Source organism: Nipponia nippon, unplaced genomic scaffold, assembly GCF_047370975.1.
Source record: "Nipponia nippon isolate SJK-2023a ecotype South Korea unplaced genomic scaffold, ASM4737097v1 scaffold_12, whole genome shotgun sequence".
Classification (NCBI taxonomy): domain Eukaryota; kingdom Metazoa; phylum Chordata; class Aves; order Pelecaniformes; family Threskiornithidae; genus Nipponia; species Nipponia nippon.
Genome location: NW_028262313.1, coordinates 10966604 through 10978608, shown reverse-complemented (window position 1 = coordinate 10978608; position 12005 = coordinate 10966604). Strand labels below are relative to the sequence as shown.

Here is a 12005-nt window from a genome sequence, read left to right as displayed (position 1 = left end):
GAAAATACAATACTCACTGTCTCAACAAACAGCATCTGCCACAAGTTTGTTAGTACACATAGCAATTGTGGAAACTTGTATAGTAATTCATTCAGATGGGATGGTTGAATGGACAGTAAGAATGGGCTGTTCTACTCCAAGCTAAACATTTCAGTAGTACGATCTTCCATAAATCAGACATTATAGACTTCATGATACCTGTAGGAACTAAGGCCATCATATTGATTCTAATCAATATTTACTTCATATTCAAAATGTATGACATAGAAAGTCCATTATGAAACTAGAGTAGCACATATGACATTATACGGTTGTCATAGCACATGTCATCATTCAGCGTCTATTCACTATTCAATACCATGGTGTAACTGTATGCTTCAGAAAATAATCCTAAAAAGATGACAAAACTCTGCTACAGAGAGAGTTATATATTCCATAACAACAGCATACATGAAAGAAATTGTATTCGGAGATTTGCTAAAGACTGATAAGGTGAGTTGATTCATGGCAACTTGGTCACTAAAAACCTACGTGCACCTTAATATGACTCTTGTCTTTCTAACTGTCAAGATGAAGAACATTCTTCCATTCTGTGAAATACTTTGGATATGAAGTAAAATTTGGACATTTGGCATAACTCAAGTCATATCAGTTTTATGGTTTCTACATGTCCTTTTCCCAAAATCCTGATTTGTATCCCACATATATCACTGATATTTCCCTCCCTCCTGCCCCACCCCCAATTTTTATCTGGCTAAAGTGATGCAACTAAAAGAGATCGCATTAGCTGTGCTGGCATCTCTGAGCAGGGACCAAACATTTCCATAGCAACTTGATACTGCTACACCTCCTTGGTAACCAATTTAATATAATTATTTATGATATTTACCTGTATTAATGCTCTAAGGGTGAATGCTGTAGGAATTTATTATTCTTAGAAATATTTGCTAGTTTCATTAATAAATCACCTTATGAATAGGCACATTTTTATTTTTTTGTGTAATATCTAATAAAACCCTACAATTAAGCTTCTTCAATCAGTAAATCCTCAAACAGCCTAAAAACCCTTAAAAAAAAACCCAAAAAAGACCACAAAAAAACAACAAACTAAACAGTCAAGCAAAACAGGTTTGTAAGGAGGAGGAAAAAAAAAATCCATTTTCATTAATGACCAAGATTTAATTTAAAAATAATTTTATTTTCACACAGTGCTTCAGTTTGAGATTACTTTCCTGGCTCAAAAACCTGACTCAAAATCTCTAGACTCTGGTTCAGACTCATCTTAACCACATATAATGTATATCTAAGTTTTAATGAGAGGTAATAATAAAGTAAATAGTGTAATCAACACACCAGATCCAACCCTTTTGAATGTCAGACCTGCCTTTCTAGTAGCTGCATCCAAGACAAGTTCAACCTGTGTGCTAGCACCCATTACAGTACTACAAAGTAAACTGTGCACAACTACTCACAGAAGTTACAGGCTCCTCCTCTTCATCTTCCATGACATCAATTTTTTTTTTTTATTTTAAAAATATTTTCCTCTTAATAAATTACAGTTAAACAGAAAATTATTAGGCCTTACTCAACTTTAAGTATTCCGCTTCATTGGGTTTGAGCTGTAAGTGCACTATGAAAAACACAATAGCAAAAAGAAAACAATGCACAACCAAATATGCAAGAGATGTATAAGATGTTTTAATACATTATGTGACTGCAAGAGCAGGACCTGTGGTGATATGCACTTCTGAGACTGTGTGAAGAAATTAAAAAAATAACTTTTTTGGTAAGGTAAAGAGTGTCTTAATGAGTTAGTTTTAGGGTTACAATAAGTCAGTAGAAAACTGGACTGCTATAAAACAATAGTTGTACATCTCTTACTTTTTCTTAAAGATACTTTACACACTCCAGTGTTATCTGTCACTCTGCACTGAAGTACTTGAGAGACAGTAAGCACATACATACCTATGTTCATAACCACACATATTCAGTATCTTGAAAAGCACCAGAAAAGCATCACTACGCCAAGATAACAGTCACTTAATGACATTGATTTCTTGTAAAACATTCTACGCTAGGGAAATGGCAATTATTTTTAACTGTCTTTTGAAAGCAGAGAACAGAGGCCTCGGAAAGTGTAGTGAAAGCAAGAAAGTTTGACATTTAAAGTTCCTGTCTAAAGATACATTGTAGACACTGTATTTGTATGGTCCTTGTATGATCAAAACCTGTCATCAGTTCAATACAAGGGTATCTAGCAATAAGCAGCATGCCAGCTCTTATACTTCTGAAAGATCAGGTTCAAAGTTTGTTGGCAAGCTGACTGAAAGTTAGCTATCGAGCAGATCTATCTGAAATAAGGTAGAGGAATGCTGGCAAAATGGAAAAGAGGAGTCTTTTACTTCTTCAAGTTTGTCACTGGAAGTGCCTGCAGTGGCAAGAGGCTGGCAGAAGAAAAGGATAGACAGAAAAACATGTGAGGAAAAGGCAGACACAGAGCAAAAGATAAAGAAGGAGAAACATAACAGTGCAAAGTCTAGAAGGCAGAAATCAGGAATATGATTTAAGGATGAATGAAGAATGCCTGATAAATGGTTTAATTCAAAACTTATTGAAGACAATGGGAAGACTTTCAAAATGGTTTGATATGAGGCTTGTAATCTTAAATGACTGCATTTAGAATTACTGCTTGACCAGCATATCAAAAAAAAAAAAAAAAAAAAAAAAGTGAGCACTGCTTAAAAAGTGACTTCTTAAAGCCTCTTCTGAGATGAAGATGCCACTGCTTCTTTGAAGATATAGTCATTAAAGAATGAAGCATGTGAACAGTCAGTACGAGTCCTCTGAAGTTTAACTATAATCTCCTTATTTCTTACTGAGTTTCTGAAATGTTCTCTGGTGAAAACAGGAAGAAAAACTGAGGCAAACAGCTTCATCTGGAAGTTACCTGTAGACTAACTTTATTCTCACCTTTTTTTGTGGGCATGTTCACGTGTGTATGCCTGATTCTAGTATAATTTAAGCTTTTTATCATTGCATTTACCTGAACATACACTGAAATGCAGTGTAATTTCCTACCTTATATTAGCTGTTTGCTACAGCTGCTTGTCACCCACTAATAGATATAAATTTACTTTTGACATTTCACTGTTCAATTAAGGACAGTTAGGAGATGCTCCTGTAAGGGAAGAATTCCTCTATCACAGGCTACTCTTTTATTAAAAAAATCTTTATCGAAGCAAAGTGATACTTTTGTGATTCAGAAAAGAAGCCAATGACACTAACATAAAACAAGTTCAGTCTTAGTGAACCATGAAGCAAAGACAAATATGTACATAAGTACATTCATATATACAATGTCTTGAAGTAGATATTAGACACTGAATGAGGCATTCTTGTCCCAGTGCAGAAGATTAATCCTTATTTGTATGGTAGTGTTCTGATCAGAAGCAGGGCTGAAAGGGAATGCATTTGTATTTCCAACTGACATTCAATTGTAGAAAGCTCTGTTCTCTTTACATAGAAAGCTAAATAATAAAGGCTGTGTGGTCTTAAGTATAACCAATGTTTTGTTTTGTGGGTTTTTTTTTTTTACTTGAATTTTGAATAATTGTGTAAAACAAGACATTGCTATGTTAGAGAAACAACAAATAAATACAGTAAGAGTATGAGGTACCAGTAGAGAAAGGATATTTGTAGAACATTTATCCAACTTGTATATATGGAAGACAAGCAAATATGGTACAGGTTTCAGAGGTGTTTTGCCTGGCTATAGACTAGACAGTCAAGACCAAATTCATTTCCAAGGTGAAATGTTTTTACTGTTTCATAGTGCTTTACTCTGCAAATGAGTACAATCAAATCACTGAGCAGTTCCAGGAATGATACCAGCCTATTATGAAGAAGTGTATCAGTCAATCATTCAGTCTCACAGAACAGGCATTCCGTTTACATATTTCATGACCTAACAGGAGCCAGATTGTTCACATATTTACCAGTCCAAAAAGAAGTCAATGTATGGGAGTAAAAGAAAGAAAATGCCCCAAATAGATTTTAGTGAAAAATTAATACGGAAAGCAGGAAATTCCAGGCAGGACCAAGTTAAAAGTAAGTTTTAAGTTTTTAAATATTTGTTTGTAAAAATAACTGTGGGTTGTTTTGTTTTGTTGCTGTTGGATGTTTTTTTGGGGGGCTTGCTTTTTTTTTAAATGCAGGTGCTCTATACATGGAATATTGTTTGCACTTTCTTTATATATAACAAGATGCAAAAGTCTACACTCTCTCCTGATGCCTCAAAGATTTCTCTGCTTTGATATCACTTCCAATATTATTTGAAGGGGGAACTATATTTGAAGGGGGAAAGGGGTAAAACCAGGCTCACTACAGATAAGCCTGGGGGCAGCACACCAGTATTTGAGGGGCAATGTGCTAGCAAGGTCCTTCGGTCTGCCGTGTCAGCGGAGGTATGGGATGCAGATCCACGCAGCAGCAAAGACGCAAGGGCCATGGATTGTTGGAAACCACGGAAGCACCTGAAGGTCCTGTAGGAATTAGGGCTTCTCCCCCCAGAAAGGCGGCAGGATCAATAGCCCTACAAGTGCATCTACATCAATGCACAGAGCATGGGCAACAAACAGGAGGAGCTGAAAGTCATTGTGCAGCAGGAAAACTACGACATAGCTGCCATCACAGAAACATGGTGGGATGACTCTCACAACTGGAGTGCTGCAATAGACAGCTATAAGCTCTTCAGAAGAGACAGGCAAGGAAGGAGAGGCAGTGGGGTAGCCTTGGACGTTACAGAATGTGTTGACTGTTTAGAGCTTAACGATGGTGATGATAGGGTTGAGTGTTTGTGGATAAGAATCAGGGGGAAGGCCAACAAGGCAGATATCATGGTGGGAGCCTGTTATAGACCACCCAACCAGGATGAACAGGCTGATGAAATATTCTGTAAGCAGCTGGGAGAAGTCTCACAATCGCCCTTGTTCTCATGGGGGACTTGAACTTACCAGATGCCTGCTGGAAATACAATACAGCAGAGAGGAAACAGCCTAGGAGATTCCTGGACTGTGTGGAAGATAACTTCCTGACACAATTGGTGAGTGAGCCAACTAGGGAAGCTGCCCACTGGACAGGTTGTTTGCAAACAGAGAAGGGCTGGTGGGGGATGTGATGGTTGGAGGCCGTCTTCAGCATAGTGATCATGAAATGACAGAGTTTTCGATTCTTGGAGAAGTAAGGAGAGGGGTCAGCAGAACTGCTACCTTGGACTTTTGGAGAGTAGACTTTGGCCTGTTCAGGAGCCTGGTTGACAGAGTCCCTCGGGAGGCAGTCCTGGAGGGCAAAGGAGTCCAGGAAGGATGGACGGTCTTCAAGAAGGAAGTCTTACAGGCACAGAAGCAGGCTGGCCCCATGTGCTGAAAGAGGAGCCAGGGGGGCAGAAGGCTGGCCTGGCTGAACAGAGAGCTTTGGCTGGAACTCAGGAATAAAAGGAGAGTTTACGACCTCTGGAAGAAGGGGCAGGCCACTCAGGAGGACTACAAGGATGTTGTGAGGTGATGCAGGCAGAAAACTAGAAGGGCCAAAGCCCAACTGGAACTTAATCTGTCTACTGCCATAAAAGACAACAAAAAATATTTCTATAAATACATTAGCACCAAAAGGAGAGCTAAGGAGAATCTCCATCCTTTATTGGATGTGGGGGGAAACATAGTGACAAAGGATGAGGAAAAGACTGAGGTACTTAATGCCTTCTTTGCCTCAGTCTTTAATAGTCAGACCAGTTGTTCTCTGAGTACTCAGTCCCTTGAGCTGGAAGTCAGGGATGGGAAGCAGAATGAAGCCCCCATAATCCAAGGGGAAATGGTTAGCAACCTGCTGCACCACTTAGACACTCGTAAGTCTATAGGGCCGGGTGGGATCCACCCAAGGGTACTGAGGGACCTGGCAGAAGTGCTCACCAAACCACTTTCCATCATCTATCAGCAGTCCTGGCTAAGCAGGGAGGTCCCAGTCGACTGGAGGTTAGCAAATGTAATGCCCATCTAAAAGAAGGGCCTGAAGGAGGATCCAGGGAACTATAGGCCTGTCAGCCTGACCTTGGTGCTGGGGAAGGTTATGGACCAGATCATCCTGAGTGCCATTATGCAGCACGTACGGGACAACCAGGCGTTCAGGTCCAGTCAGCATGGGTTTATGAAAGACAGGTCCTGCTTGACTAACCAGATCTCCTTCTACAACAAGGTGACCCACTTAGTGGATGGGGGAAAGGCTGTGGGTGTTGTCTACCTGGACTTTAGTAAAGCCTTTGACACCATTTCCCACAGCATTCTCCTGGAGAAACTGGCTGCTCATGACTTGGATGGGCATACTGTGTTCAGTTTTGGGCCCCTCACTACAAGAAGGACATTGAGGTGCTGGAGTGTGTCCAGAGAAGGGCAACGAGCCTGGTTAAGGGTCTGGAGAAGAAGTCTTATGAGAAGCAGCTGAGGGAGCTGGGGTTGTTTAGCCTGGAGAAAAGGAGGCTGAGGGGAGACCTTATTGCTCTCTATAACTACCTGAAAGGAGGTTGTAGGGAGGTGGGGGTCAGTCTCTTCTCCCAAGTCACAAGCGATAGGACAAGAGGAAATGGGCTCAAGTTGCGCCAGGGGAGGTTTAGGTTGGATATTAGGAAGAACTTCTTCACTGAAAGGGTAGTTAGGCAATCAAAGAGGCTGCCCACGGATTTAAAAGACGTGTAGATGTGGTGCTTGGGGACATGGTTTAGTGGTGGACTTGACAGTGCTAGGTTAACGGTTGGACTTGATGACTTTATGGGTCTTTTCCAACCTAAATGATTGTATGATTTTATGATTATGCCTTGGTAGTCAAAGCAGAATTGCCTGTGAAAGTGCTAAACACACTCCAAAAACCAGTGAAATGCTTTGGTAACAGACTTGATGGAATAACAGCCCTGATCATGTGGATCATAGCTTAAGAGCCTTAAAGGCAGCAAAACTCCATGTTTATTTGTGATACATTGAGACTTAAACAGAGTTATCAGCAGAAAATCTAACAGGAAGAAGTAGAACTGACGTTACTGAAACTCAAGTTTTGGAAGAGATGTAGGAAAATACCTACAAGTCTTGCTCACAGTCTCATGGAAAAATGTTTAGCACATTAAGACAATGAGGCCAAAACAAGTCATGCATCAGCACAGATTCATCTGAAATTAACAGGTATAAAATTATTACTTTATTATTACTCACCTAAGACACTTGAGATTCCCCCCGATGGCCAAATGCTACAACAGTCACCTATAGCATAGGCTGTTTTTCAACTTTCTGCCAGAAATCATTACTGAAATGAAGAAAGGGGGACACCTAGGGTCGTGTTTAATGAAGGACAACAAACAGAAAGGGTTGCTCTGGCTAAATACTGAAATCGATGGGAAGCAAAACCATAAAACTAATGAAAGGATTGCCTATAGCCGATTCATGTGTACTGTCTGGATGTTAATTATTACCTTTTTCATCTAATAATAAAAGTAAAATGATTAATACATATTGTGATGTGTGGCCATAGAGAAACCAAAGTAAACAGAGAACACAAGAGGTTTTTGTGCAAAAACGACAATCATCCTCCTACAAATGAAACAAACGTATTCCAAATGTGAGAACGAACTTTAACACCTTGTACTTCTACGTGTCAAGTAGCTGCATCTCTTGCTTCAGTAAACCCATTGGGCAAAGAAACAAAGCACTACTAAGGTAACAGAATCAAAGAATATAATCTGCCAAGAGTGAAAACTTCACAACGGGAAACTATAAATTGGTAGCATCACCCCTGTTCTGAGATAAACAGTGCAATCTACATTGATGTGCAACAATAATGTACGCCGAGTACAATGTCTCAGTATATAAACAGTTACTTTTCCAGATGATGGATACAGCAGTTTCATCTGAACCACTGATTTCAGGCACATACAAGAAAAAAAAAAAAGTAATGATGTTTGCCCAATTCTTTATGGCAAGGGTGAAAAATACATTGATGCTTTTTGCACTCACATTTGACTAGTCCAAACTATGCATTGCTCCATGGACCAAATAAAGTCCTGAAAAAAACAAGCAAAAAAGCACCAAACCTAAACGTGTAAATAGGTTAAAAATCCATCTGCTGTGGCATTTATTCTGCATATGAACTGCAACGTCAAAATTAAAGCGTAGGTCAACAGGCAGAAAACTGAAAAGAAATAAAAGCCAGATTTAGAAGCTGAATTCACATTCCTTACCTTTACCAGGAAAAAAGACACTTAAAATTAATATTTATCATCTTCCAAACCACCAACAAGAATATGAGAATTACCACATTTCCATATTTTGCTTAAATTGTCATCTCATTAGCAGAAAACTGTCATTATTTACGTTATAGGAGCAACAGCTTCCAAAAGTCCTTATTTGGGTCTGTGCTAGAATAACCCATCACTAGAGAATTCATATCCTGAAGAGAAATAAGAGGAGGACAGACCCACATTTCTGAAGTTCCCAATCTTGTAAAAGACTTCTGTGCTGAACTTTACTTATTGCAACAGCCCTATTGAAAAAGAACAGGTCTACATTTGTGCATAAAATTAACCATTTCCCTAAATCTTTTCAGGACTGAGGAAAGTCACATTCTTCTGCGTTCACAGTTTAATGGCTTGCATTAAGGCATAAGGAGGAGGAGCATGGAACACAACTTGAAAGTGGCATAATAGACAGATCCAAACTTAGAGCAAACACAAACAAAAGTTTTGAGTCAATCATTTAAATATTTAGCCATCTCATTAGGACAAGGTAATATTGGCATCATTTACTGTAAGTCATCACAGGAGAAAAATGTTCCCTGGAGTCTCTGTCAAAGTAAACTTCTGATGTCAGTTAACTATACGATATATAATACTGCAGAAATGCTACATGTTCCTTTGTTATCTTTAGTTATAACTGGCAAGGAAATAAAGTTTTGCAAATTCTGATTCCTTACTTAATATGTAAGATTTGTTTCAGTCTCCCTTTAAATAATGACAAACACACCATCACTTTCAAGGTTATGGCTGCTAAAACCAGAAAGGCCTGAAATTCTTCTTCTTTCAGCTAAAGTCTAAGGTAAAGTAAGTTCTTATCCGGAAAAGAAAACTTGATGCATATTGAGATTTCTTAATAGTTTCCTGTACACTTTTCCTTTTAAATTCTGCTGGCAGCTTTTTTTTTCGTTCTAATTTTGGGACTTTAATACCTTCCAAAAATGTAAAAGAACCACCAACAGATACAATATGGTTATTTATGGCAGTGACATTCACAGGGATTTGATTGCTGAAGCAGCAATATTAATATTTTGAAAGCACAGTACAGAACAAAATGTTTTTTTTCTAAAAGATTTTGTTGGAAACTAAAATTTCTCTTGAATTCACTTAGCACAAAGGACAATATGACCTGGGGAAAAAGGTGACTTATGGAAACATAAGAAAGTACATGTAAAAATAATGACTGAACCCTGTATTCTCATCATGTAATGAGAAAATATACAAGACTTTTCTAGAAAGCAGTCTTATTTATCATCTGTTAAGTTAAACAAGGTAAGAGTCTTAATACATTATAATGATTTTGAACACTTATGTTCCACAAAAAGGCAATTGTGAACCATAGAAAAGTTCCATGGTGAAAAGTTTGATAGCTATTGAACATAAAATGGTTAGCAAAGTCTTTTCATTCAACTTTCAAAACATACCTCTGGGAATTTTTAGAAAACAAACATAAAATACAATTATTAATCTCTTATTTCTCCCATAAAGTCATTCTAGATTGTCTAGGTTGCAAGAGATCAGACTGCCAATCCCTTCATCCCATCAATATTCATATGAATAACTTCAACTTTATAGTTTAACTGCACAAACTACCAATTACTACAGATGGTCAAGTTCATACTCTAGTCCAGTTACCAATTCTCACCAAATAAGTTCACAAAAGATGCTCTTAATATCACAAAAACTTTTCCACAAGACATCTGATATTTCACACTCATTTTTTGCATCATAATGACAACTGATCGATTATGAAATACTGGCAAGAACAACTGTTGTAATCCATTAACTTTTTAATGGTTAGCTACTATTTTGCTTATCAGTGGAAACAGAAAATACAACTTTTATAATATTGCCATTGAAGAATTAATTCTAGCAATCGCAACTATTCAGCTTCTAGATTCTTCATGCAGTTGCTCCATGTGCATGGATAAATGCTTGAAATCAATACCAGGAACAATTAATTACAAACATAAATTGTCTATTCTAAAACCAAGAAACCATTGTTCCCCACCTTGACCAAAAAGCACTTGTTGTGCTTCTAAATTAAATAGGCACGGAGCTCTGTCACTCTGAAAGCATAAGTAAGAAATAGTCAAACTAGCTATGAAAAGTGTTTCTATCAACACATGTCCCTATAAGGGTGTTTAAGGTGCAGTAACAATATATTTTCCATTCTGAAAGCTGGACAGAATTCAGCTCTTCAGTGAAAATCATATAAATTAAGATAACACCTTATAGTGCCATCTACTGCTAAAGCTACTAATTATTCTAATTTATATGCAATCAGCAATGTTTTAGTACAAAAAGCCTTGGGAAATATAATTCAAAAGTGAAGAAAGAGATGGTATAGCATGGCTAATTATGTGATGCAACACAAATTATTGACAAATCAATAGCTACATGGATTAGACAAAATTAATCCAAGAAGGTAATTATCAAACTTGGACAAAGTATGAACAGTTTAAACTTCTCTTTCCCCCCACCCCCCTTATTTTCTCTTCCTGGAATTTAATTCTGAGGAATCACACTTATGTCTTATTGCACATATGTGCACACTAATCAAAGGCAATCCTTGGAGACTAGCCTCTTTGCAATAACAGTGCTTGGGGTGAAAATGTTGTAGTAGACCTGACAGTATATTTCACCATTCTAAAAAGAGATACTTATGCCCTAGGTTAAACAATATTTTTCCCCTTCTGGGACTTATAAACAGTTTTGCAAATAAACATCTGAACTTTCGTAATGCACCATGAGTCTTGGGGCAATTATTAGGTTTGTACTATGAAGTCCAGCATCTAGGGAACAGGAAGGATGAGTGTGTGTAACCCTCGCCAGAACCATGTTAGTCCCAAATGTTATCACACAATTAATGATTTATTTTATTAATCTCAAAACACAGAACCAAGACCAGTCTCCAGGTATCTTGAGGGCAGAACTGGATATTCTGAAGATGACATCACTCTTAAATCAACAACAGAACCAGAACAGGAGATGAGAGTGGCAAGGGACATTGAAACAACAAAGGAGCCATTTTCCAAAGCTGCTAAAAAATTGCTGTCTTTTGATACTTGTGCTTCTGTTAAGACTATCATCCACTAATTCTAATGCCTTGTTTAACACAAGTTATAACACAAGCGGAGGTATGTCTATAGCACTGATGCTAGACTTGGCGCATTTTCTGATGTCATGCCAACAGAAAACCTCCACATCAAAATTTTGGTCATGTCTGCATAACGTTTAGGTATATGTTTTTAATTTGACTGTTTAGAAAGAAACACAACTTACAGATCCAGTTCTGGACTCTCCTGCCAGAAATGTTGCATGTAATGTCTTCTGAGTATCTTCATCCACATTGCTGTAAAAATTTCTGAAATAAACAACAAAGAACTTGTCTCTAACAATACAGTAGGAAATCTGCAAATTCTTAGTGTTCTGGATATTCATCAAGAAAATATACACAACAAAAACAAAAAACCCAGTGTCATATACATAATTCAAGTAAAGTGGAAAACTGAAGTGAAGAGGAACCTCAACTTTTTGAGTGCTTTCAACATCAAGATATACTTCTCAAACTGAGGAACCTTAAAATTTGTGTCATAAGCATATACTGGAATTTAGGGTTTGACAAAAATTCAGCTACGAAAACTGAACTAATCTGTATTCAAAGTATATTAATTTTCAT

At 37.8% G+C, this 12005-nt stretch overlaps 1 protein-coding gene across 1 annotated transcript in view; it reads right to left on the bottom strand.

Annotated features, from left to right (window-relative positions):
- SLITRK4 (SLIT and NTRK like family member 4) overlaps window positions 1-11616 on the bottom strand; it is a 261715-nt gene extending 250099 nt beyond the window's left edge. Inside the window, exon 1 of the mRNA XM_087748918.1 lies at window positions 11609-11616. The gene's annotated coding sequence lies outside the window, so the exon portion shown is untranslated. The remainder of the gene's footprint in view (window positions 1-11608) is intronic.
- Between the last annotated feature and the right edge of the window lie 389 nt (window positions 11617-12005).